Raw genomic sequence first — 27406 nt, 5'->3', positions numbered from 1 at the left:
CGACGCGATTACCGCGATTTTACATAGGGAACAATGTTAAATGTCCCAATTGACCCGATTTCACATAGGGAACAATGTTAAATGTCCCAATTGACCCGATTTCACATAGGGAACAATGTTAAATGGCCCCCTCCCCAATTGTTAACGCCACTCCACGATCAACGTCAACCCGAAGCGTGGCGAGCGCAGCGAGCCCGCGAGGGGCGGCGGTACGCGTCCTCCGACCTTTTCATACCCCTACTATCCACTAGGGCGTGGAGTGAGAATAGAATAGTGTGGCGAGCGCAGCGAGCCACCGAGCCCGAAGCGTGGCGAGGGGACGCGGACACCTGTGAAGCCCGCAAGGGGATGTGGATACCTGTGAAGGTATCCGCGTCCCCTCGCGGGGCTCGCTGCGCTCGCCACGCTTCGGGCACGGTGGCTCGCTGCGCTCGCCACACTATTCTATTCTCACTCCACGCCCTAGTGGATAGTAGGGGTATGAAAAGGTCGGAGGACGCGTACCGCCGCCCCTCGCGGGCTCGCTGCGCTCGCCACGCTTCGGGTTGACGTTGATCGTGGAGTGGCGTTAACAATTGGGGGGGGGGCCATTTAACATTGTTCCCTATGTGAAATCGGGTCAATTGGGACATTTAACATTGTTCCCTATGTGAAATCGGGTCAATTGGGACATTTAACATTGTTCCCTATGTAAAATCGCGGTAATCGCGTCGGTCGCATCGTATGCGTTTTTTTGTCAGCACGCGACGCGACCGACGCGATTTTTTTGCTTGCGATGCCCACGATCAAAATCGTGGGCGCCCAGATAGGAAACAAGTACCCTGAACTATGCTAGATCGTTCAGAACGCTTCAGCAAGATCGCTCAGCAAACAGCGATGTGTCATCTCTGGTGAGAACAATGGCCCTGACCTATTAATATCCAGCATGCTGAATATTAATCGCCGGACGATAGTGACATGCGGGACCGCGCATCATGATCGCTATGGGCCCTACACATGTAGCGATGTACGAGCTAGTGAGATCGCATAGAAAATACCCCTAAATCGCTACGTGTGTAGTTAAGTTGTGATGAGCAGTGAGCACGGTAGAGCTCTTCCAATTTGTAAGGGCAAAATGTTAATGAGGAGAGAGAATAGATGATGAAGGATGCATGGCACCGATGACAATGACGAAACATCAATGGAGTCAGGCAGCACCACTAGATGGAAACTGGTGCAGGTCTCTTTAAGTGGAACAAGGTCACACAAGCTGGAAACCTGGAACAGCAAGCAGAATAACCACAGACCCCAGAGACATCCAACACATGGTTAGATTAGGGATGGTCATTGACCATCCATGATTATAAATCATCAATGGTTTATGTTCAATGGCACAGCAAAATTGATGTTTTGTTCTTGTTTTTTTTTTCACTGAGCATAGCTCTGCCCCCCACGAACACCCATGCAGCCCCGCCTCCACGTTCTAATTGGCCCACAGGCCAGTCAGTCAAAGAAAATGGATGACCTGCGATAGGTAAAACTATGGATGGTCATAAATCACATCGTTTATTACTGTCGATGGCTGGTTTCAGTATTGCCATCGATGACAACCATCAATTGCGACTGCACGATGGTCATCCCTAGGTTAGACAACCATAGCACTGACAATGTGCTCAAACAGGAAACTTATACCTGCTGGGAAGCAGTGATTGGCTGTATACTCAGAAAGGATGCAGAGTGCAGTGGATCGGCTGTGGAAAGCCATACTATTAACCCAAACATGGCAGCAACCATGTTTGGATTTTAGAGGGAGAGTCTGTTTCCAAACAGCATGCTGCATGCCCCCGAAAATTATGGGGTGCAGTGCTAGACCATGCCCATCTTCCAAGGGCACACCCGCCTGCTGATAGCTCTGCCCCCTTTAAGGGCCAGGTCCCAATTTCAAGAGGACAAACGTTGAGATGAATACATAAGAGCAGGGTTGTCTACCCTCCCGGAATGGCCGGTAGGTTCCCGAAAATCGGGTCCCCCTCCCGGCCTCCCGGAAAGGTGCGTAACCCTCCTGGATACTGGCGGAACCCCCTCTAATCCGGCCTGGCTTCGGCGGTAATTTACCGCGAGTCGCAGCTTTTCAGGGAGCGGACGTGGCTAAAGATGCAAATCACGTAGTTTAGCTTGATGACGCCTACATCATTGCCTGCCAGGGCCGGCTCTACCACTAGGCAGCTTTAGGCAGCTGCCTAGGGCGCCGGGATCTGTGGGGGCACCACCAAGTCTGCAAATCAAAAAATCAAGGATGTCTATGAGGATCCTTGTTGTACTTAATGCAGGTGGTGGCTGTGGAACTTCTAAGACCTCTCCTCCATACTTTCCTTGGATCATACTTTCTACATTGATGCCTCCTCCTCCTTGTACTCTGTTGTGTGTGGCAAAGGGTGGGGGGGGGGGGTGTCATGGGGATTGGATGACCACATTTTTTTTGGGGGGGGAGGTGGGGTTTGGGGGGGAGTAGGTTGAAGTTTTGCCTAGGGTTCTGAGAAGCCTTGCACCGGCCCTGTTGCCTGCCCCCAAAAGTGCTGCTGACAGTCTCCTCTCCGAGCTTCTCCCGGAGAGGAGACTTTAAAAGTAGGCAACCCTGCATAAGAGATCAATTTTTAGTCTTCCCTGACACTGTCCCAGCAGGAGGCTTTTGCTTGCTACTAAACATCAAATGCAAGTCACTGTATGTGAAACTGTTTCTAAGTAATAATGCTGATAAACATATAGGTAAGGTTCCCACACATTTACAGCACTGGAGATGTCTGACAGTCTATTTACATTTCTACATTAGCTGTGCAGTTGAATGCGAGCCTTTGTTTTCAGTTATCAGTTATTTTTCCACAAATGCGGCTGATTGTGTCCTTCAAAGGGATTCCTGATAGGAAATATGCAATATTGTATCTCCGCCTCCCACATGATTATATTGTTATCACAAATATCTTCTGTGCTGATATGCTTCTGAAAACTGAAAAACGTATGGGCCCTACTACACGTAGTGATATATAGGCATTTTCTGAGCGATGTTACTTAATTTAACTAGATCGCTCAGAAAATGCCCTTACATTGCTCCGTGTGTAGGGGCCATAGTGATAGGGATGCACGACACCGCACGTTGCTATCTCCCCGGCAATTAATAACCAGCATGCTGGTTATTAATCGGTCAGGCCAGTGTTCTCGCCGGAGAATACTGGTCTTGACAGATCGCTCAGCTGACACATTGCTACGTGTGTAGGCCACATAACTCTTCTGCTCTGCGCTTTCCTGATCTGCAGATAGGTGTGTGCCAGTGATGCGGCACCACTGGCACACAACACACCTACATGTGTGACAATGTCCCTGTGATGGTGTGGTGCGATGTCGTACCTGATTCTGGACTTCACTGATTCGGCAGCTTCGGACCTCTTCTCTGGAAGAACCTGTGGCAGGGAATGGCACAACCCAAGGAGACCCACGAAAGCAACACAACTTACAGTTAGCAGCGACAGTAATTTATTTTACTAAAAACACACTGATTGGTCGCTGTAAAGTTTCAGTAGCAAATGACAATAAGAAATACTCAGCAGAATTACATTCACCATAAAGCATCAAATAAAACAATAATCACTCCAGTATGCTAACCTCAAATAGACTATGGTGGTTCTAACTGACATCCACCAGGTGACGCTACTTATTTCTATCTATCTTCACTCTCTAATCGGCAATCAATTTCAATACTTCACAGAAATTATTAGCAACAAACAATATACACTGTCACGGATAACCAGTCACTGCTCAAAACAATGGTCCCTTGTCGACAGGTCCTCACACGTATACAGTACCTATAATAGTGTGCACACTAATCCAGAATCCACAGGGAAAACTAACAATAAACGGTCCTCATGTCAGAGGGACAGGCAGATTCCCTTTGGGGTGACCTCCTGTGTGGTATTAAAACAGACTGCAGGGGGTTAACCCAGATATACATATGCTGGCCTTTACAGTGGGTCTCCCAGGGCTCTCTTCTTCCCAGACACTAAGGGGTCGCTGTAAGCTGAGTAACCAGCCAGTACTGTGGCTGGGATAGTTAGGCAAGATAGTACCTGGTTAGTTGCTGGCTCCTGCCACATGGAATCACTGGCTATACTTCTGTCTGGCCCCTCTGCTGGGGGCTTCAGTGTGCTCCCTCTCTCTCTTCCTGTTTCTCCTCACACTGGGACAGAAGCCTTCTTCACCCTTCTCTCACACATGCCTCAGAGTTCCTCCTCCTGCAGCACTCTGCTGTAATCACACTGCTGCACTCCTTCCCACTGTCTTTAGGCAGCACACTCCTTTTCTCTCTGATACTGGGCTCTGGCACACCATGCTTCAGCTCTCCTTCACAGGGCTTTTTCCTCTCTTCCTCTCACGCTGCCTGGCTGACCTCTCACCTCTCCTTCCTGCATCCTGGGCAGGCTTCTCTCTGCAGGACATAGATCAGAGCAGCCAGCAGGGTCCAAGTGCTGGCCAGGTTAGTTTAACTCCTTGCAGCCCTGATCACAGGGAAGGGGTTTTACTGGGCAGTGCTTACTACCATTCCTTGGTCCTTTAAGGGGCACCTGGAGTGGGGTGCCACATCCCCACCAGCTGGAAATTTGCCTGTCCGCAGGCAACCAAACAGGGGCAATAACTTCTGGACAAAGTCCCTTGAATGTCCTTGACAAACATTCAAACAGTAAATGAAAACAGGTATGAACAATTTTACATCCAATCACAAATATGCATTACTACCTTTCTACTACCTGACTATCTATCAGTGGGCTCCCTGAGTCAACCATCCCTCTGCGGTCCAGGTGCTTCCCCGATATCCATGAATGGTGCCCACTCTCCCGGTGTACGATCGGCACTAATTACGTCTCGCCTCTCGGTCTCGCCTTTTGGACCTCAGTATCGCCTGCTGTATCTTGAAGGCAAATCTTCTCCAGATATCATTGTAAATTCACCATTCATTACAGGCTTCACTCCGGTGGGACAGGTCTCGGCCTTCTCTTCTTTCTTCTGCATTTCTGTCTCGGCCTTGGGTTCAGGTGGTGGCATAGCTGGTTCTGCTCATTCTTCTTCTGATGGCTCCACTGTCTGTGTCACAGCCATGTGGACCCCAATTTTGTGGCTTCTCTTCGGGTCAATCACCCTGACATTTGTCGGCCTTAGGTTTGCCACCCGGTAGTCAGCATCGTCCATCCTGGGTACATACTCCCGCATCGGCTCAGGGGGAATTTGAGGCCTGGTTGCTTCTTGCCAGTTCTGGTGGACTGCCTCACTCCGCATGACCGGTTTCTCACTTCCTCTCGGCAGTTCACGTTGCCACGTGACATCAGGATCTGGTGGGCGGGGCATCTGTTCCGGTCGAGGAGGGTTGGACAATGCTCCAAATATTATCACCACCGTTAACCTCACCCCTTCAACTATCATTGGTCCTCTGTTGGTCATTTTCTTTTGGATCAGCTGTTTTTTCCTGTTACATTTTCAGTTGTCAAGCTCCATACACACGAGGCGATGGGAGCCCCGCGCTGAGGGAGGTGCTTAAGCATAGATCACTCAGCACACATACGATGCACCTGCGACGTGTGCTGAGCGATCTGTGCAGAGCAATGTTTTGCCTATGATTATAGGTGATCTTAGTAGGATAGACAGATAGACAGTGCACATGCACTGTCTATCTGAGTGGAGGACCGCACATCACCATTGCTATGGGGTGTACACACGGAGCGATCCATGTTCACTATCTAGACAGATCGCTTAGAAAATAGCACAAAATCACTACGTGTGTCTGCCCCTTTAGAACCAGAGAAATTGCAGCAATGCGAATGTGCCTCAGATTGATTCCTCCAGCAACTGCAGAATTGTTTCTCCAATGCCGTATGCAATTCCAAAACTCACAGTATTATGAACATTGTTACACATATATTTGTGAATGTTATGAACAGCTCTTTCATGCTTCTATTATCTGAGCTGGAATTTTCCATTCCAGCAGTGTGTAAAAGTACGCCAGGCAAGTACTGTACGCCGTGATACATCCACATTCTCTTTGGTGAGCACATTTGCTGCGGAACGTGTCCCCAGAGGCCTCCTCTGTAACTTTCAACTGTCATTCATGCCTTCTCATCACTGGCTGACATGGAATGTGCCTTTGTCATTTATTCTCCATGAAGGAATTAATGTGAGAGAATTGCTGAATATGCTGTCGACGTTGGTCTGTATTCATTCTGCTTCCCAGCTTTCATGTCTCATAAAGCTTGCAGTGCTGCCAGTTCATGGTGAATTTCTCTCATTACTTCCCACTGTACCAGGCAGTGGTATATGTACAGCTTATAGGCCCCAGGCAGCGCAATACTGAATGGAGGCCCTCTCAGCTGTATGTAATGGCACAGGGCCTCTCAGGATACCACTCACTAGCATCACATTCCAGCATATAGGGAGGGACACAATACATTGGCAACAAAAGCTTTAAACGTTTGAAAAAATAAGGATGAAATGGCCCAATGGCCATCACTGATCTCCCCTTGGCAATGTAATAAAAAAAAAAACACAAGGAGGAGGCAACATGGTCTTAATATAATAAAGGCAGGGCTGGTGCAAGGTTTCTTGGCGCCCTAGGCAAAACTGCACCCCCCAACGCCCCATACCGCTAATTAACTACTTTCCCAGTCAGTCAGGAGAAAGTGCATCATCTGTGTCATATATATGTGTCCCATAAACATATCAAAAAATATCTAAAAAAAAAATACCCATCACGCCAGGTTCAACCCTTAACCCAGGGGTTCCCAATCTTTTTCTAATCACGGCACCCTAGAGTATCAGAATTTTTCCAAGGCACCCCATGGCCCCAAAAATATATATATAAAATTAAGTAGATTCTGTTTATATGTGCTTCTTAGGTTCAGATGTGGTAAAGGGCAGGATTTGGTTCTGATTGTACACATTTTATGATTGGCAGCCACCAGCACTGGTTTTGTCCAGAAATAATTGATCATAAATAATTTGAATTGGTCCTGGATGACCAACCCGAGGCACCCCTGCAAGTGTCCCGAGGCACCCCAGGGAGCCTAGGCGCACAGTTTGGGAACCACTGCCTTAACCGATGGACTGTGGAATAATACAAGAAATTCTGGAGGGGCTAGAGAGATGCAGGTCGTGGAGAGGCAAGACATATGGCAGCAGGGTGGTAGGACGGTGGCATAGAGAGGCACAGGGTGGTAGGAAGGTGGCATATATAGGCGCAGGGTGGTAGGGCGGTGGCATAGAGAGGCACAGGGTGGTAGGGAGGGGATAAAGAAAAGCAGGGAGGTAGGGAGAGGTTATAGAGGAGCAAGGTGGTAGGAAGGGGAAAAATAGAAGTAGAGGGCATATAGATACGCACAGGGCAGTAGGGAGGAGCAGGGCGGTAGGGAGGGGATAGAGTGGGGTGGGTAGTTAGTGAGGTGGGGAGTTAGTGAGGAAATAGACATTGGGTGGCAGGCAGTTGATAAAGAGACACAGGGCTGCAAGGATGGAGTAGAGATATGTGGGAGGTAGAGAAGGGATAGAGAGAGTCGCAGTGAGTTAGAGAGGGGAGACGATCACAGGTACCACCAGCACATTTTAAGGAATGCAGTGACAGTGAACAAAGGCAGTTAGGGTAGTAAATAATATCAGCACATATACATACACACACAGTGCACTGTCCCCATACATACATACATATAATGCATACATATAATGCCTCTCCTCACTCATACATACAACCATACACATTCATTCATATATATGCATTCCTCCTCCTCCCCAGCTAGGGCACACTGTGATAACTACCAACTTCCCTTCCCAGCCACTACTCCGGGTGCTGTATCACAAAATGGTGTCTTACTGCAGGCTGGGACAGCAGGAAGGGGGGGGGGGGGGGGGTGTTACTGCACTCAGCTGCTGGCTCTTTCTCCCTGCGGCTCCAGCTACTGATTGCTCACCGTGGCTCCCGCTGCTGACACTTTCTCCCGGCGGCTCCCGGTGCCATGTGCAGAGTTGCTGCTTCTGCTGGCGGGGAAGCGCTTCCCCCTGATGCTGCCGCCAAATCCATGACGCTGATAGCAGTGTTCGCGCTATCGCTGGTAAGAGCCGGGCGGCTGCTGCGTGCACCTCATTTCCCCTACCCCTAAAAACTGATTAAAAAAGCCTTTAAAAAACAGAATAGAGCTGGAGAAAAGTGGCGGCCATTCAATAGAATATAGTATAGTTGAATGTTGGGCTGAGGGGGCACCCTCCAGTGGCTGGTGCCCTAAGCAATTGCCTAAAGCTGCCTAGTGGTAGCGCCAGCCCTGAATATAGGTTGGGTCTCCCTTATCCCTGTATTCCAAAAACCAAAATATTCCAAAAAAACTGTGGTTTTTCAGAATATTTCTGGGGGGGGGTTTGTTGCCCCCCCCCCTTTTGTTCATACTTACCTCCTCCCTCAATGTCCACAGCAGCTTCCGAGGTCCTCTTCAGTGGCATCTCTGGTCCCAGGGGTGCATTGCGCGAGTGCGCAGGAGTGTCGTGATATCACCGCGCAATGCACCCCTGGGATTGGAGATGCCGCTGAAGAGGATCCTGAAGGGGGACGTGGACGCCGGGGGACACCGTGGATGTCAGAGGACCATCGGGGTACCATTATCCAAAATGCTTGTGGTCCCGAACATTTTGGATAAAGGATATTCAACCTGTATAGACTAAGGAATAGCAGACTGCTCCCGTTTTAATACAATATAATTGTTCCAAATATAATCCAATGAGAATCTCCTTATGAACATAAATTGTAGAAATAAAAGAGAACACATAGGATTTAGGGAATTTGTGTGCCAGAGGGGAACATCAGTACATTAGAGTGTGGGATAGCTCACAGACAATGGGCATAGTTCACACCTGATCGCACTGCGGCTAATTTTCAAATCCCTGCAATCAGGTGATCACCACTCTGCCAGAGTGAAATCCTGCCCTGTACAAGCTTGCGGAAATATTGCAGGCATGCGATTAGCTGCAAATCCATTTGCATTCACTCACAATTATTTTCCAGTGTGCGCAGTCTGTGCGTAGCCCAGGACTTACTCGGCGGCTGCGAAATAAACAGGCTGAACGGGGCCGGAGCGGGCATCATATGACTTCCCTTCAAATGCCTGGGCATGCCTGCCCACAAATGACGACTTTCTACCAATCAACTTGCCAGTGATTAAAAAGTAGCCGGATTTTATTCCAGGACGGCTTCGCATTCCACATTCGCATTACCGGCCATGCACAGGGCCGTAACTAGGGGGGGGGGGGGGGCACGCGCACCGGGCGCTGGAGGGGGGGCGCTATTGTGCAGCGGCAGCAGCGGGTGTGATATATGTGGACTGAGAGAGGAGAGCCCAAACCCCTCCCTTGTGATTGGGGCAGTCAGGGGTTAACAGCTTCAGCGGGGGACCCAGCTCCTGTACATGTGCAGGGAGCATGAGACCCCTGTCCCTTATTGGACGGCGGTGTGAGCGGGAGAGAGAGGAAGGAGGAGGTGACCGCCGGGGAGGAGAGAAATGATGGTGACCGAATAGTGGAGCGGGATCACGGAGCACCAGAGGCGGCCCTTGAAGCAAGTAGAGCCGGGGAGGAGAAGCCTGACGCGGTGGAGCCGGAGGTTGAAGCGGCGCGCCGGGAGTGACAGCCGGGCGCCTGTGATAGCTGGCAGAGGAGACAGGACGCGAAGGAGCCAGGGAGCCTCGCGGTAGCACCAAGGGAAGCGGGAGCAGCCACACGGGGGAAGAGAGGTCAGTGACGGGGCAGAGAGTCGCGCTTCCGTCCAGCAGGAGCACCCAAGCCGGGAGAGGGAGCCTGGCAGCAGGAGGCAGAGGGCCAGTGGTCCCGTGAGGCGGCAGCAGAGTGGCAGCAACCAGGAGGAGCAGTGGGACCCAACGGTGAGTCCCTTTCAACCCCCTTTGACCCTTCCGAGAGGCCATTCTATTCTCCCTGTCTGGACAGGGGAGATCCACCCAATATGGACAGTGCAGCCAAGGCTTGACCAATTAGGAGACATTCCAGCACCTAAGAGAAAACGGGAGAGGAAGGCAGCAGGGGACAGACTGAGTTTATTTAACCCCTTTGTTACCCACTGGCTCTATGTAGCTGAGAGGACTGGGGAAATCCCTAGTTGAACTTATTAATAAGCAGCATACTGCTGATACTGCGCTGATGATTTTGAAAAGACTTGCCGGATGCTGATTGGCTGAATTCAGCCAATCAGCGTCCGGCAAGTCTTTTCAAAATCGGGGGGGGGGGGGGGGGCTACCAAATGACTGCCGCCCCGGGCACCGAAAGACCTAGTTCCTAGTTTCGGCCCTGCCATGCACATTAGGAGTCTAGCGATAATCACCCGGCCTGATCATTCACAGCTGTGCAATCAGGTCTGAATTAGGCCCAATATCTAGTTAGACAGTCAATAGGTTGACACCAAAAGTTCGACAGTCAATGGGTCGACATTGACAAAAATGCAACATGCGCTAAGTCGACACAAGCAAAATGTCCACATGTTTTTTTGGGGGGTCATCTGAGAATCTGGACCCCCCTGAGTAAAGTAGCATGTAGCCTCGTATGGCTTGCTTCTCTCACCATGCTTCCGGCCACGTGGATGAAAAAAATCATGAAAAACTCATGTTGACATGAGATGCCAACCACTAAACAGCAGTGGTCAGCTGCAGTCTGGATCCTGCTAATAACACAGTGAATGTTTAACTTAACTGTCCCAAGCCTATCTGTGCAAATGCACCCACAGCCTGTGACACACATAATCAGACCCATGCACATGGCACAGCGTCTGGAGCTGGACACCTCACATGCTCCCGCCTTGGTACAATGGAATCTACAACGAATGTTCAGCTTCTATATACAGTATTTCCAAGTTTGTTATTACTGTGATAGAATAATAGAATAATAGGTTCTACTTATCTTAGCCACCTTGGTGCATGGGTGAGATACTTTCTTGCTGGCCAGTGACCGCTGCCTTCTCACTGACTCACATTTGTTGCTGCCTCACTTGACCTTTGCGTGTTACTGATTCCTCCTGAGGATTTTTAGTTTGCAGGCAAGGTCAAACTATGGGTGAGATTTATCAAAACTTTTAAAGAGAGCAAGTGTTCTTGTTAACCCTAACATCCAATCACATTCTAGCTATTGTTCAAGCAGTACATTTTATAAAATTATGGCAAGTATCTGATTGGCTGCCAAGGGCACCACCCTACCCCTTTTACACCCAAATCCTGGATCCGACCCGGCATTTGGAACACGAAGCCAATCCAGGTCAGATCCAGGATTTGCCTACCCGCAGTGTAAACAGAGGCGGCACTTGGAGATGACGTCATCTCCAAGTGCCGGGACCGCTAATTGTCAATCGTCACTCTGGGGGCAAGCCCAGCACCAAGGTAAGCTGCTGGGCTATTCCCAGTCCCCGTGCACACACCCCCCCCCCCCAGCCCCCGTTTGCGAGGTGAATGGATGCAGTACACAGGTATACATTCACCTCCTCCCATGCCCAACCTCCATACTGACCGCAGGACTCTGCAGTCTGGAGGTTGGGCTTCCCCCATTGATGTATACAGGATCCAGGTTGGGTCAGGACCTGGATAGAAGTCCTGTGTAAAAGGACAAGGGTTAACCCCTTTTACACCGCCACTGACCTGGGTCCACAACGGAAAAACCCAGGTTTTTGGGGGGGTGTAAAAGGGGTATTATACTCTTCGAAGGGTTCGATAATATCCTCATATATGTGATAAGCTTAGATTTGTCTGTTAGTTTGACCCAAGGGAAGGGTCCTCTATAGAGAGAGATGGCTAGTAGGAGGCCACAAATAACATAGTTAAGAGTTGCTTATCTACTGAAGTCAAGAACTGGCATTACGATTTTTGGAAAGGCTTCTTCTTTATGCCCTCCTCGGCTCGCCCTAACCTCAATGTTCAGTTCTCTGTGGTTCAGATTTTGGTTTACTTATTATAATATTAGATATGGCTCCTATTGAGTGAAATGTTAGTTCTGCTCAGACCAGGATCAGTCGCTCCTTGTCCCATGGTTCTTTACAGGTGACTCTACTAAATCATTTCTATAGCACAACTCTCATCTTATCAGCATCAAGGACTTTGCCTGGTTCTCCTTCTGTGTGTGGGATTTTCATGTATACCCATGATGTTGTAACATGCACCCTTACTGTAATCAAGGACTCATGGAGGCTGTAACTGTAGTCTGCTCCCTTTCTGGCTGATTATTGATATTATTATTATTTATCTATTGCTTTAAAAGTTAACTTATAGCTTTGCCAGGGTCAGTATTAGGGATATAGGGGGTTATTCTAGTCTATTCTTTCTGACAAAATCCTTCTTAGATGGACAAAACCATGTGCACTGCGGGTGGGGCAGATGTAACTTGTGCAGAGAGAATTAGATTTGGGTGGGGTTTTTCTTCAAAGTGAGATCTATATTGCAGTGTAAAATCATGCAGTCAGTATTTTCCCTGCACAGAAACAAAATAACTCACCCAAATCTAATTCTCTCTGCATATGTTACATCTGCCCCCCTGCAGTGCACATGGTTTTGTCCATCTAAGAAGGATTTTGTCAGAAAGAATGAACTAGAATAAACCCCATAGTCACCTGTGTTACCTGGCTAGCTAATTCACTATGTGCACTAGACCTGTAATCTCAGACTTGAAGTTCCAACAAAAAAATATTTTTAAAAACATCTACAGATGTGAAAAGAACAGTACAGTACTGTATATGCTGTGACCAAAGGAACCTTAGTGAGTAATGTGTCTACATCATGTTATTTTACATATACTTGTATAGGCAAATGCGGGGGGGGGGGGGGGGGGGCTGGTTGCACAGAAACCCTCCTCCTCTTGACAATTGCAATAGAGCTGCCACCACATCATGCAGTGTAAGGGACAGAGCAGAGCTGCTGCACATGACCAGTGGTAGCAGCTTCTTCTACCAGGTTTACTGGTGATCTGTGCACTTAAACATTGCAATGGACCAGAGAGCAGCTGCCAGGAGGAAGAGACAGGAGCCTTACCATGAAGTGGGAGATTGTGAGCTTAGAAAGTACAGTATTGGTTTTCCTGACCACTTATCTTATTTAAATGTTTGAAATAGCCTATACTACAGACCATCTGTCCTGTTAAATATTATTACTCTATTTCATACAGTATCCAGTGTATAACAAGAAACAATTTTCAGGGCTGTTATCGCTCCCCCAGACTTCTGTACTTACTCCAATGTGCTGCAGAGTGGGAGATTTTGGTGTACATTTGGAAACCCCCCTCTAAAAATCCTGCATTTGCCGCTGACTTGTGTATGTAAATGTATGTATTTTGGGGAGAAAAACTGTGCTGAAATGAAAAAGGCCGTTAGGCTGAAGAGGAAAGTTTCAGCAAGATAATCCTTGAATGCATTGCTGTACTGGTAAACTTGCATTGTATTGAAAGTACAGTATAATCTATAAATAGAACTGATGACACCGTCACTCTGCTGCGTGGTGGCCACCTTATGCCAGCAATAATGGAAAACTGTGCTTCGGAATACAGAATGTGCAGAGTATTTTGCAGAAGTGTGTTGAAGAGGTTGCTGTTCTCAGTTGCTGTGAAGTGTGGGTTGGAGTTGGAGCGGAGAGCTGATGGCAGTGAGGAGACATATACACAAACTTCCATGTACACGGCAGCTTGTGCAGAGATTTGGGTGCTGTACGCTACACTAGGATGGCCAATAGTAACCCTAACAATTTCCAAAAATAAAATGAATTTCAAGAAAATGATGTATTATATAATTTATTACTTTGGTATGGGGGCTGTTAAATTATCTGGGGTGAATTGTACCCAGTATATATCAGTGATATCTGTTGTGTTACAATCACAGAATGGCCCTGACACTTAATTTATACAAAAGTAGTTGAAAATTGTAATTTTCACCTGTTGTTGTACAAATGAAGTAATGACAAATGGAGCGGATTCAATCTCTAAACAAGATGGCTGCTGCCTGCGTTACCGCACAATCTTCAGTGGGAAATGGACATGTTTCAGAAACGCCCTGCTATTACAGCTGATCTATCCTACAATTAATGGCTGGTGGTCTGTAAGCTCCGCTCCATGTTGACCGCATACATCCCAACTGTTCCGATTTTTGCGGGACGGCCAAACAGTGTCCAGCGGTGAAGGGGGGCAGTTGGGAGTCCCCCATTCCTGCAGAGTCCAGCAGAGCAGCGGGGACTAAATGCTATGCACACAGCATCTATTCAGAGGGGTGGAGGGCATGGCCAGCAGCTCACATAGCACTGGCCATGCACCCATGGTTGCAAAAACTGGGGGCGTGACTTGTGGCCGCGGCATCACCGGGAGGCAATGGACCCTTTGGTTTAGACCACGCTGTTTTCGGCACGCATCTGTAAATCTGTACAAATCACATTACTTCTGATTTCCTGAATAAACCAACCCACTGGTTAGGTACTAAGCTGTTCTCTGACTTATGATCTATAAATTATTAGCTTGGCCACTGCAGTCTGTTTGCAGTATTATTACATTATTCTTTGCATTCAATCCACAGCAGGTAAGAAGATTCCCATTTGAATTTTAGGGCATTATTCTATCAGCAGTGATGCTTAGCAGCTGCTAATAGGTTTTTTGGGGCCTGTCCTACTAGCCCCAATGTTGGCGTTCCTTAGCCTCAATATCCGTTGTTATCGGCTATTATGCTTTAAACCTAATCCTTGATTAGCAGCCACTGGACAGGCAAAAGTACACGGGGCGGGAACTTATCCCAGATCCCATGTATTTTTGCCTGATCTTGGGTCCATTTTTGGCTGATAAAAATGCCCGCTAGTTTGATACCTTGATAATGAATACCCCCGATACCCACAGCCTCTGTGACCCCCCAAGCCCCCGTCCACTAGGTGAATGGATGCCGCACACAAGCATCCATTCACCTCCTCCCTGCACCACCTGCCCAACCTCCATACTGAGCGCAGGCCGCTGTGGTCCGGAAGTTGAGCATCCCCATTGCTGTAAACAGAAGCCGAGTCAGACGACCCGGCATACCCATACGTAAATGGACATGAGTTGACCCCTTTACACCGCCTCTGACCCGGGTCCACGAGGGAAACCCCTCCCCCCCCCCCCGGTGCCCTAGTCTGCGACCTAATCAGCCTAGTGGATAATGCACTGTTTGCATGTAATCAAATATAATATTTTTGTGTTTGTGTAAGTTATTTAATTGTATTTTTGTAAATTACATAGAACTTTAGCCTTCACTGAAAACACTTTGCTGATACAGACAGATTGTCCTAGGTACAGATGTAGTCGGGCTCAGTTTAATGGAATGTGCAATTAGTCTCACCTGCACAGTGTTATTCCTCTGGACCGTGGGTGTGACTATTGGTATGTGTCTACCGGCATGCACACTAATCACACCTAAGTAGTCGCACCCACAAATAATGGTGGTTGTGATGACAATGACTACATCTGTATTTGCCACTTTATTAAAGTACAATATTGCACACAAATTGGGTGCTGTAACTTTTGTAGATTTTTTTAGTAATTGCAAAGCCGCAGGGAAGTGTATAGGAGAGCCAAGGAGAACGCAGGGACAGTAAAGGAGAAGGGAATGAGGGGAGGGAAGAACACAGGAGGGTGAGTATTAGTAAGGGAGCATACTGTAGGGGGAGGAACGGCAAGAGAAGCAGAAGTCGGCAGAGCTGGGAGTAACTATGGAGAACGCTGTCTTTTTAAACACTTCCTGCAGGCTGTCTACAAATGCCTGTTTTAAGCCGAGCCAAGCCCCCAGACGTAATGATGGGTGTTATAGAGCTGAGGGGTAGAACAGTATAGTCTACACATAATTAATAGGTGTAAATAATATCACCTTTGTCTTTTCAGTAGTCATTAGTCATTTTTTCCAAGCAGTTGGTATTGAAGTGTGGAAGCCAGCTTGCAAGTAGCTACATGCGGTCCTCTGAGATATAAGGCTTTGGCTGAACATTGTGTACTCTATACTTTTGGCTCATTGATGCCCGAGTCAATATTGTAGATTTAAGGGCCAAAAAAAAATGGTTGTCTGTGGTGGTATTCTTCATTTTAATAGATTTATCCACCTTCTCCTTTGATCTGTTGCTGGTGTATGTTAGACAGGTCCTTATGGAAATAATATCTCACCCAAATCTAATTGGTATATTGGCCTAATTTAGACTGGATTGCAAAGCACATTTTTTCTCTAATGGAAAAAAACATGCTGCACTGCAGATGGAGCAGATACAACAAGCAGAGAGAGTTAGATTTGGATTTGTTATTTTATTTCTGTGCAGGGTAACCACTTTTTACACTGCAATATAGATTTCTGTTTGAGCACACCTCCCCCATGGATTTGCCCATTTGAGAAAGATTTTGCTCTTCTGATCAACTCTGAATCAGGCCCATGGTTTTGACCATTAGAGGAAAACGTGCTTTGCCATCCAGTCTAGTCTGAATTAGGCACTATAACTGGTGTTTTCAGGGGACAGCCGCAACTATTAAAAATCTCTGGAATGTATAAAGAAGGGACCACCCAAGATATATCCAATACCTGCTGCGATCCCTACATTGCCACCTGCAGCTGCTGCCCAATTTACCAATATACAGTGAAGCATTCTTAATATTACTCCCCATAATTAGCACAATCTTCAGATTGCTATACCACATTGTAGCCTATGGGCTACAGATCAGGGAAGTATTACCAGCAGAGTTCCCCAGGAACCCTCCACTGGATGTAGCTTCTGTGCAGTGCAGTGCAGTCTGGGTGACTTTGCATGTGCAGGACCCCTGGCATTCATCACAGCACATCGCAGGGATGTGTGGGTACTGTCCAATATATCAGCCCAATGTGATGACATCACTGATACAAATAAAAGACTCCATCCAAGCTTCCCATCTGAGGTTAAAGTTCTTATGCCTCTGGGGATTCTCACGCCAAGGCTCCCTTTGTACCAGGCCCAGTTATCCCAGGAAAAGGATTTCTACTGATTAACCATATCTGGATAGATTTGCTCTTGGTTTCTTGTATATATACAGGGAACGGTGGCAATATAAGACCAGTGAAGAGTTTGGGTTTTGACTGTAACTTTGGGACTAATTTACCAAGAATCGCATATACAATGTGATCTGGGCGTAATATTACTGCTCAGGATTGCATTGTAATATGCCAGGGACAGGGGTAAGCCGGGGGGGTCTGCGCAAGCGCAGTTGGTGCTGACCCACCGGCATTGCGGTCTGTAGCCCACGAGCTACAATGGGCTATGGCTACCTCAGAATGGCAGCAGCTGTGGGAGCCGATGCGATGCTGCACGATATTGGTGCATCGGGCAGCATCGCACCCCCCATATTAACCTATGGGGAATGTGGCTGCGAGCAGGGCAGGAGTGAACGCAGCAGAGAACAGAGATTCCTGCTGCGGTCACTTCATGATACATTCCATAGTAGAGGCGGAACTACCATTGGTGCAGTAACATGGGCAAATAGTAAAACTGTAGCAGGGCATGCTGGGCTGTGTAGCTGGAGTGTCAAGGTTAGCCATCAATGTTCTAGACAGACTTGGGCGTATTTGCAGCTGCAGAGTTAACTTGCGTTTTTTTTTTTTAAACCATGCTTCTTTTTATTCCGCATGCAGATAGGACACCCTGAGGCTAGGATTTGGATACTGACTGCCAACAAAGTCAAAGGACTTGTCTGTTCTCTGACTATTGGCTCGGCTGTGCGGCCCATCTTCTTCTTGCTATATTACTGTGTGACTTCTGAGGCCTGAAATAACTATAGCCACATTTGTGAGTAACCACTGGCGCAATGTGTTTTTTATGAACCTAAAATGGAAAATGTCGCCTCTCTATAACCTGAGTCACACCGACAATGACTCACAATCTATTTTACTTTAAAGATGTCAACATGGATGTCAGTAACTGGATAATTTCAACATCATCCAGACACCATGCAATAATTGTATCTGTGTAATCATTTATCATTTAAGATATTCTGCAGCAATGGATACAGAAGGTAGACTGTAAATTGTACTAAAGTTTATTGGGTCTACCGTATATACTCGAGTATAAGTCGACCCGAATATAAGCCGAGGCACCTAATTTTACAACAAAAAACTAGGAAAACTTATTGACTCAAGTGGGACCCTCACTCGAGTATAAGCCGAGGGGGGCTTTTTCAGCATAAAAAATATTCTGAAAAAGTAGGCTTATACTCGAGTATATATGGTATTTTGTTTATTTGAAATGGAAACTATCCTTTAATTTATTTTATTTATTTTCTATTACGTTATGTTTTTGAAAATACTGAATTTAAAAAAAAATTATTTGACATTTTTGGTGGAGATAGTCAGTTTGGTTTCATTTAGCAGAATGCCATTAATGGTCCGGGGCATCTTCTTTTCCCTTCCCATCTCCTCCCTCCTCTGTATAAATGCTTAGAGAAAGTAATGTAATTATATATGCGGTATGCACGGATGGAGGTTGGGACAGAAATTTGTCTCGCATGCTAGGAAAAGTTCTTATTTGGGAAAAAAGAACGCTGGTTCAGTTAATTGCTGTTTGTAACATTCAGATGTATGCAATATACAGTAAATAACACTTCTCAGCACAGATGGTGTTATAGAAATATATTTCTATCTCCATCAGATAAATAGGGCAAAGTTAAAAACAAAGTTCTTCTATAAGTAGCATGGTAACACAGTGGTTAGTATTAGCACCTCATCACGCAGGGGTGAGTCATCTAACTGAAGTTTGTATGTTCTACCCATCTTCACATGGGTTCTCCCTTTGTACTCCGGTTCCCCCAACACCCCAAAAACATACTGGTATGGTTATTGGATTATGACAAAAAAAAAACACAACCTGTGTGACTGTGTGGTAGGGAATGTAGAGGTTGATCTAAATGTACATCAGATCATTGCATATAGCAAAGTATGCAAATTGGTTCTAGGCAAGCCCCATAACAGCCCGGACTGGCAAATCAGTGGCGTAAGTTCACAAGATGCGCCCGGAGGCGGTATTGATAGTCGTGCCCCCCTCCCCCCCATTGGCTAACGCCCGGCGGCAAAAGTCTCAATTGCCTCCGTGAATTACGCCACTGTATATAATATATATATATATGTCTCTCTTTTGCACCTTGATAAAAGGGCTGAACGGCCTTGAAACATCGGCTTGAACTGCATTGCCTCTGGTGTGTTTTTTTGTTGTTGGAGTGCTGCCGCCGGTAACTGTATGTAGAGCCACCATCCACTGCTCTCGGAAGGCACCCCGGTCCACTGACCCAGCTTGCATCACTATTACAGCGTACCAGTCTGAGTGCCGCCTCAAGGACCCTATATATATATATATAAATAAATATATATATAATGTATATATATATATATATATATATAATGTATATATATATAATGCATATATATATATATAATGTATATATATTGTATATATATACTATATATATATATATATATATATAATGTATATATATATATACTAGGTGATTCATCGCGCCCTACGTGCGCTCTTCACACCGTCGTAAGGGGCTGCGCCCCCTTAATTTGTGAACATTTGTATATGAGAAAGATGGTTAGAATTGTATGAAAGATGGCCTGTATTGCAACTTGAGTTATAGGGGAAATGTGTTAAATAGAGAGCATATGATGTGGAAGGGGTGTGTATTGTTTTGTTTAATTAAAAAGCGGTTACAGAGTAAGATGTACATTGATAGTGTGGATGGTACAGTGACATTTGTGGGTGTGGGGGGGCGGCTGTGTGTGCATGTTGTTTATCTGTGTGTGTGTGTGTGCAATAGTATAGTAGGGTGTTTTTGAGTCAGCGGCTCCCCACTGGCTGAGGTCACAACACAGGAAAACAGGAGGCTGGGTAGTGATAGGGGTGTGTGGGCATAAGGGGGACTAAAGAGGAGGGTGGGAGATACTGTGCAGCTTCTGCCAGTGGGTGAGGGTCCAGTGTGGCAGTACAGGAGTACAGGATGGTGGCCCTGAGTCAGTGTCTCCTCCTACTGGGTGGGAGTTAGTGTCCATGAGAGCAGGAGGCTGGGCTATGAGGCATGATAGGGGCATGTGGGCAAAACAGCGTCAGCGACTCCCCAGTGATGGAAGTTACGGTTCAGGAGAGCAGGAAGCTGGGTAGTGATAGGGGTGTGTGAGTATACGGGGGACTAAAGAGGGGCTTAGGGGTGCCGTGAATTGTGGGAGGGGCGCGGGGGGTGCCGTGAATCAAGGGAGGGAGGGGGCGCAGGTGTCCGTGAATCGCGGGAGAGGGCGGGGGTCTGCAAAACGTGGGAGGGGCCGTGAATTGCGGGAGGGGGGGGGTTGCGAATTGCGGGAGGGGGGGTGTGTGGGGGGTGACGTGAATCGTCGGAGGGGGCGTGAATCGTGGGAGGGGGGTGCGCGGGGGGTCCGTGAATTGCGGGAGAGGGGGGCACGGGCGCGATGAATCACCTAGTTGGTTATATATTCTTGTAGAAGGATGGTAGGATGTTGCTGTCATTCAGAATGCATTTACATAAACAGTAATAGTAGCAGTAAAAGATCTGACTTAAAACACCTACAGTAAAACAGAACAGGTGTTATATATTATACAAAGAATTGGTTGATGATGTGTATGTTGACGTGCACATAGTTGTCACTGGAAAAAAATTGCTACAAGAAAAAATCAACACAGAAAGGTCAACACATGTAAATGTTGACATAAGTGTGGCACTTCATTGGTGTCCATGTCAACACATGAGAATGAATATGAAAACATTCAAAAAAGAAAAATAAATCTTCAAAAACTCATGTCAACCTTTTTCATTGTCGACCATAGCCGTGTCAGTATTTTGCATGTGCCATTTAATCCTGGGGTTGCCGTGAATCGCGAGCGGGGGTGGGGGGGAGGGAGGAGGTGAGGGGTGTCCGCGAATCACGGGAGGAGGGGTCGTGGGTGGATGCCGTGAATTGCGGGAGGGGGGGTCGCGGGGGGTGTGGGTGCCGCGAATCGTGGGAGGGGGGGACGCGGGGGTTGCAGTGAATCGTGGGAGGGTGAGTCGCGGGGGCGGGGGGTTTGCCGCAATGACAGGAGGGGGGGTCAGGGGGGGAATCGCGGTAGGGGGGGTCGCGGTGGTGGGGGGTACCGCGAACCGCGGGAGGGGGGGCCCGGGGGGTTGGCGCAAATCGTGGGAGGGGGGGGTCGCGGGGTGTCACAGGGTGGGGCCGCAAATCGCGGGAGTCGCCGCGAATTGCGGGGGGTGTGCTGCGAATCGCGGGAGGGGGGTCGCCGGGGGGTGCCGCGAATCGCCACAAGAAAAAATCAACATAGAAAGGTCAACACATGTAAATGTTGACATAAGTGTGGCACTTCATTGGTGTCCATGTCGACACATGAGAATGAATATGAAAACATTGAAAAAGTGAAAAATAAATCTTCAAAAACTCATGTCAACCTTTTTCATTGTCGACCATAGCCGTGTCAGTATTTTGCATGTGCCATTTAATCCTGGGGTTGCCGTGAATCGCGAGCGGGGGTGGGGGGGAGGGAGGAGGTGAGGGGTGTCCGCGAATCACGGGAGGAGGGGTCGTGGGTGGATGCCGTGAATTGCGGGAGGGGGGGTCGCGGGGGGTGTGGGTGCCGCGAATCGTGGGAGGGGGGGACGCGGGGGGTTGCAGTGAATCGTGGGAGGGTGAGTCGCGGGGGCGGGGGGTTTGCCGCAATGACAGGAGGGGGGGTCAGGGGGGGAATTGCGGTAGGGGGGGTCGCGGGGGGTGGGGGGTACCGCGAACCGCGGGAGGGGGGGCCCGGGGGGTTGGCGCAAATCGTGGGGGGGGGGTCGCGGGGTGTCACGGGGTGGGGCCGCAAATCGCGGGAGTTGCCGCGAATTGCGGGGGGGGTGCTGCGAATCGCGGGAGGGGGGTCGCCGGGGGGTGCCGCGAATCGCCACAAGAAAAAATCAACATAGAAAGGTCAACACATGTAAATGTTTTAATCCTGGGGTTGCCGTGAATCGCGAGCGGGGGTGGGGGGGAGGGAGGAGGTGAGGGGTGTCCGCGAATCACGGGAGGAGGGGTCGTGGGTGGATGCCGTGAATTGCGGGAGGGGGGGTCGCGGGGGGTGTGGGTGCTGCGAATCGTGGGAGGGGGTAACGCGGGGGGTTGCAGTGAATCATGGGAGGGTAAGTCGCGGGGGGGTTTGCCGCAATGACAGGGGGGGGGATCGCGGTAGGGGGGGTTGCGGGGGGTGGGGGGTACCGCGAACCGCGGGAGGGGGGGCCCGGGGGGTTGGCGCAAATCGTGGGAGGGGGGGTCGCGGGGTGTCACGGGGTGGGGCCGCAAATCGCGAGAGTCGCCGTGAATTGCGGGGGGGTGTGCTGCGAATCGCGGGAGGGGGGTCGCCGGGGGGTGCCGCGAATCGCCACAAGAAAAAATCAACATAGAAAGGTCAACACATGTAAATGTTGACATAAGTGTGGCACTTCATTGGTGTCCATGTCGACACATGAGAATGAATATGAAAACATTGAAAAAGTGAAAAATAAATCTTCAACCTTTTTCATTGTCGACCATAGCCATGTCAGTGTTTTACATGTGCCATTTAATCGTGGGGTTGCCGTGAATGGGGGGGGGGGGGAGGTGCATACCTCCCAACATGACCCTTTCCAGGAGGGATACATTGCTCTGTTTCTGGACTTTCTTCTTAATTTATGGATTACCATCACCTGTGCTTAAACACCTTTCTTATCAATTACCCTGTTTAAAACAGGTGATGACAATCATAAATTAAGATGGAAGTCCACAAACAGAGCATTCTGTCCCTCCTGGAGAGGGTCATGTTGGGAGGTATGGAGGTGTGGGGCGCTCACCTGGTGTGTCTGGTGAGTAGCTGTGTCTTTGCTGTGTAACATGGAGAGGCAGAGGGTGGGCTGGTTCTCTGTCATGTGAGTCAGAGGCTCCACCCAGCGTTACAGCTTCAGACACACTTTGAGTGACAGATGTAGCCAAATATATAAGATATATATATATATGTATATGTATATATATGAAATCTGTTTTTTAACAGGATACTCATGCTGCACTGTGCTGGCTTTCAATGACTCTGCAGCGTCTCCCACCCAGCTTCTCCTTCATTGACTCCGTCACTCACCATTGGCCCGGCAGCGGTTCCCGTCGCTTCAATGACAGCCTCCTCCCGGCTGGTTGCTGGCTTGCTCACTGAGGCTGCCGTCGGATGTCAAGCGACTTCCGCAGAGCAATGAGCAGCCAGATAACAGGGAGGAGAGGCGACGCGGACAATGCAGACAAGTGTATCGGGGAGGGAACCCGGGAGCACACAAGGGTATGGGGAAAGGGGCGCCCACCCGCCGCTGCAGAAGTCAAGTGAGGTACCCAATTAAGCATCGGAACATTGGAGGCAATGGAGCCAGTGCCCCTTTAAGCCTGGCGCCCGGCGGCAGATGACTCCATTGCCTCCGGGAGTTCCGCCACTGAATCAAATGTTGATCCGCAGATTACTGGGTAAAATGCTTGACCTGGGAAATTGGTTTACTTTGGGAAAGGGGAAATAAGGCTGTAAAATTAAGTAATTATGGTATTTCCCATAAGGTGCACCCGCCAAGATCATTGGGCAAATCTCAACTGTTTAAGATAGTAACATAGTAATTAAGGCTAAAAAAAGACATTAGTCCATCGAGTTCAACCTATTTGACTTGTAACTACTGACTTAAGTAAGTCATATCTATAGGATTCCCTTAGTGGCCAAGGATGTATCCAGTGTATCCCTCCGGCAATGAGTTCCAGATAGATTTTTTAAACAATATGGCCTTATTCGACCAACTGGAACAACCTTTCTTTTAAAAACTGTCCATGTGTGGGCTTGATAACGATTCAATGCACATTCCCGCCGGTCGCTCATCTTGCTCGCTGACCCCTTCAGCATGCAGAAAGATGAACGACTTGTCCTGCATGATTTGGCACACATAGTCCCATGTGAAGTCATGATGAACGATGTGCTTATATGTGAAAAAGGCGCTGGATTCCTGTTTCTCCACTCAGAGTACCCTCAGAAATAGTCCCGGTATACAAAGAAAGAGGGGAATAAGGATTGGTCTCAGTAGGACTTTTTATTAAAGTGAAGGATAAGTGCAAATTAAAACAGCCTGTATCACAATGTTGAAAAAAGGGGGGGACTGTACCTGAGGGAGCAATGTATGGCCACCCACCGCTGACCTCTTTCTTTGTATACCGGGTTGGATTGGAGAAAATATCTAAAGTGTCTGGCTCATCACAAATTGGACCATAAAGATACCTTTATAAAAGGAACACTACGTACGTACATGTGAGTACGGTACGCATCTCTATTTTGCTTTCTGGCATATATCTACACGGAGGTGACCCAACTAAAGATACCTTTATATGTTGGTACACATATCACTTTCGAGTGAGTAACGGTACGAGCAATCTACCTGGGAACCCATTCACTGTATACGTTTCCCCATCACATTAACAATACAGCAATTTGACTTCCTAATGATATACGTCTTTTTGCTTTCTTCTTTCTTGCTTACATAACTCCCACGGACTACTTCTGAGGGTACTCTGAGTGGAGAAACAGGAATCCAGCACCCTTTTCACATTTGGTCTCTTTTGCAACATATTCCCGACTGGAGGACTTTGGTGATCCTCATTTTCCTTTGTGAGGCAGCAGGATTCAGGTTTTGCGCCTTGGGACTATTTCATTAATCTTGTACGATGTGCTTATATGATTTGCAGTCGTTAAACGAACCATCTAATCTTCTGATCTGTTATACAATTGTTCTATGTGTTTGCACAATATAGTTTGGCCAAGAGTGTTCTCTATTTCAAGGGAAATTGGATTGATCATAAAATCGTACCATGTGTGGGCACCTTTAGGCGGAATATTACCGCCCAGGATCATATTGTAATATGCGATCCTAATAGTGGGATGTATCATTGCTAATGCGCAGGGACAGGGCTCCGAATGGAGCCCATCCCTACGAAATGCTGAGCCGGGGCGCCGGGGGGTCTGCGCAAGTGCGGTTAGTGCTGACCCCCACTGACCGCACTGCCCCCGCAGCAGTACAATCCGTAGCCCATAGGCTACAATGTGCTACGCCATCTCAGAAAGCGGTAGCCCGGGGATGCGATGCGCTGATGTTGATACATTGGGCAGCTTTGCATCCCCCATAGGCCAGCAGCTGTACAGAAGGGGGCACAGCAGGGATCAGAGATTTATGCTGCGGCCCCTCCTGATGCATTCGGGGGATACTTAATATGCGTGGCTAACCCCCCACCCCCGAAAATCGGTGTATTCGGGGATTTAGCCGCAAATATTGACTGATAAATGCAGCCCTTAGGCTGGTTGTATTCATACAGTGAATGCTGGCTTTTGTGCCCCCAGGAAATATTGGATGGATTTTCCGCATTCCACCCGCTACCGAGCAAAGTAAGAGGCAAGTTTTATGTCCTAACACCTCACGTCATGTGCCCGGCTTGTCTCAATAAAAAAAAAAAACTTTATTATACCAGGCAGACATCAGGAAGCAACCACTTGGAAACCACACAAATAGATCCATCTATATCCGTTGCTGCAGTGACCAGCAGTGACAGCTGCCGCCCGGAAGTAGTCAATGGTTCCATGGCCTCTGGGAGTGATGCCACTGTGCACAGCTGCTATGGGAATTGGATACATTTTTGTGACAATGGAATAAAGTTTTTTTTGTCCTGTGTGGAAGCTGCTTCTCTCACAAAACACATTATTCCACTCTATTAAGTACATACAGACTGTCTGACATTACATAGGATAATGGCCCTGCCTTTGGCAAACACACCTAAAACCACATATATTCTTGGTTGTTCCTGTTTTCATAAGCATTGCTTTTTCAGTCCCTTGATTATCCAGTTCCACAGAATTCAGTTAATACAATAATACATACCTATATTGATTTTCACAGTACATACATATACAGTCTTTTACAACCGGAAACTTCTGTGATTTGTGTACTGGTAAATAAATCAATATTCCACTCTGTCTATACCTCAGACTCGCACTTATAGAGAAAAATGTAGCCACTGAAATACTAATAAATCATATAATCTATTAGTATCTATAATAATGGTATTGTAATGTGGCTGGCAATTTTCGTGGCCCCATCTTGCACATAGGCCCATATTCTGATTGAGTCAGATGGCTGCGTGTGCGGACGGACGGCCGATGTTTTGTGTGTGCGCATGTGTAGAGGCGCTACTGCGCATGTGTGTACGCCTCGCACGGCTTGAATTCCATGCGGAAAACGATTGTACGGGACCATCAGGGCATAGAAACATAGAAACATAGAATTTGACGGCAGATAAGAACCATTTGGCCCATCTAGTCTGCCCCTTTTTTTACCCTTCAGGTAATCTCAACCCTTTTTAATCCTTATTTCTTTGTAAGGATATTCATATGCCTATCCCAAGCATGTTTAAATTGTTCTACTGTCTTAGCCTCTACCACCTCTGATGGGAGGCTATTCCACTTATCCACTACCCTTTCTGTGAAGTAATTCTTTCTAACATTTCCCCTGAACCTACCTCCCTCCAGTTTCACTGCATGTCCTCGTGTTTTATTACTTGTTTTCCCTTGAAGAAAATTTCCCACCTGTACTATGTTAAAACCCTTGATATATTTGAAGATTTCTATCATGTCCCCCCTTTCCCTTCTCTGCTCCAAACTATACATGTTAAGATCTTTTAGTCTATCCAGGTACATTTTGTGATGTAGGCCATGCACCATTTTAGTTGCCCTTCTTTGTACACTCTCCAATGTATTTATATCCTTCTGAAGATATGGTCTCCAGAACTGGACACAGTATTCCAGATGAGGTTGTACCAATGACCTATAAAGTGGCATTATTACGTCTTTTTTTCTGCTACTGATTCCTCTCCCTATGCAACCAAGCATCTGACTAGCCTTCCTCATTGCTTTGTTACATTGCCTCCCTGCCTTTAAGTCACTCCTCCTCAGTAGTTCCCATTATAGTACCCTTGATACTATATTGAGCCTTTGGGTTTTTGAGTCCCAAGTGCATAATTTTGCATTTTTTAGCATTAAACTGTAGTTGCCATTCTCTTGACCAATTCTCAAGTTTACTTAGATCATCAGTCATTTGATTTACCCCTCCTGGTGTGTCTACTCTGTTGCATATCCTTGTATCATCTGCAAAAAGGCATACTTTCCCTTCAATACCATTTGCAATGTCACTAACAAAGATATTAAAGAGCACTGGTCCAAGTACAGATCCCTGGGGTACTCCACTGGTAACATGTCCCTCCATAGAATGCACTCCATTTACGACAACTGTCTGT

General features: G+C 47.7%; 1 long non-coding RNA gene across 1 annotated transcript in view; it reads left to right on the top strand.

Moving 5' to 3' along the window:
* The window catches only part of LOC146007257 (uncharacterized), a 41566-nt gene extending 15778 nt beyond the window's left edge, over positions 1–25788 (top strand). The window contains exon 3 of the long non-coding RNA XR_014444302.1: positions 25461–25788. This is a non-coding gene — a long non-coding RNA (uncharacterized LOC146007257). The remainder of the gene's footprint in view (positions 1–25460) is intronic.
* The last annotated feature ends 1618 nt before the right edge of the window (positions 25789–27406 follow it).

This window comes from Crinia signifera, chromosome 6 (genome assembly GCF_055691185.1).
Source record: "Crinia signifera chromosome 6, ASM5569118v1, whole genome shotgun sequence".
Classification (NCBI taxonomy): domain Eukaryota; kingdom Metazoa; phylum Chordata; class Amphibia; order Anura; family Myobatrachidae; genus Crinia; species Crinia signifera.
This window is presented reverse-complemented; position numbering and strand designations above follow the sequence as displayed.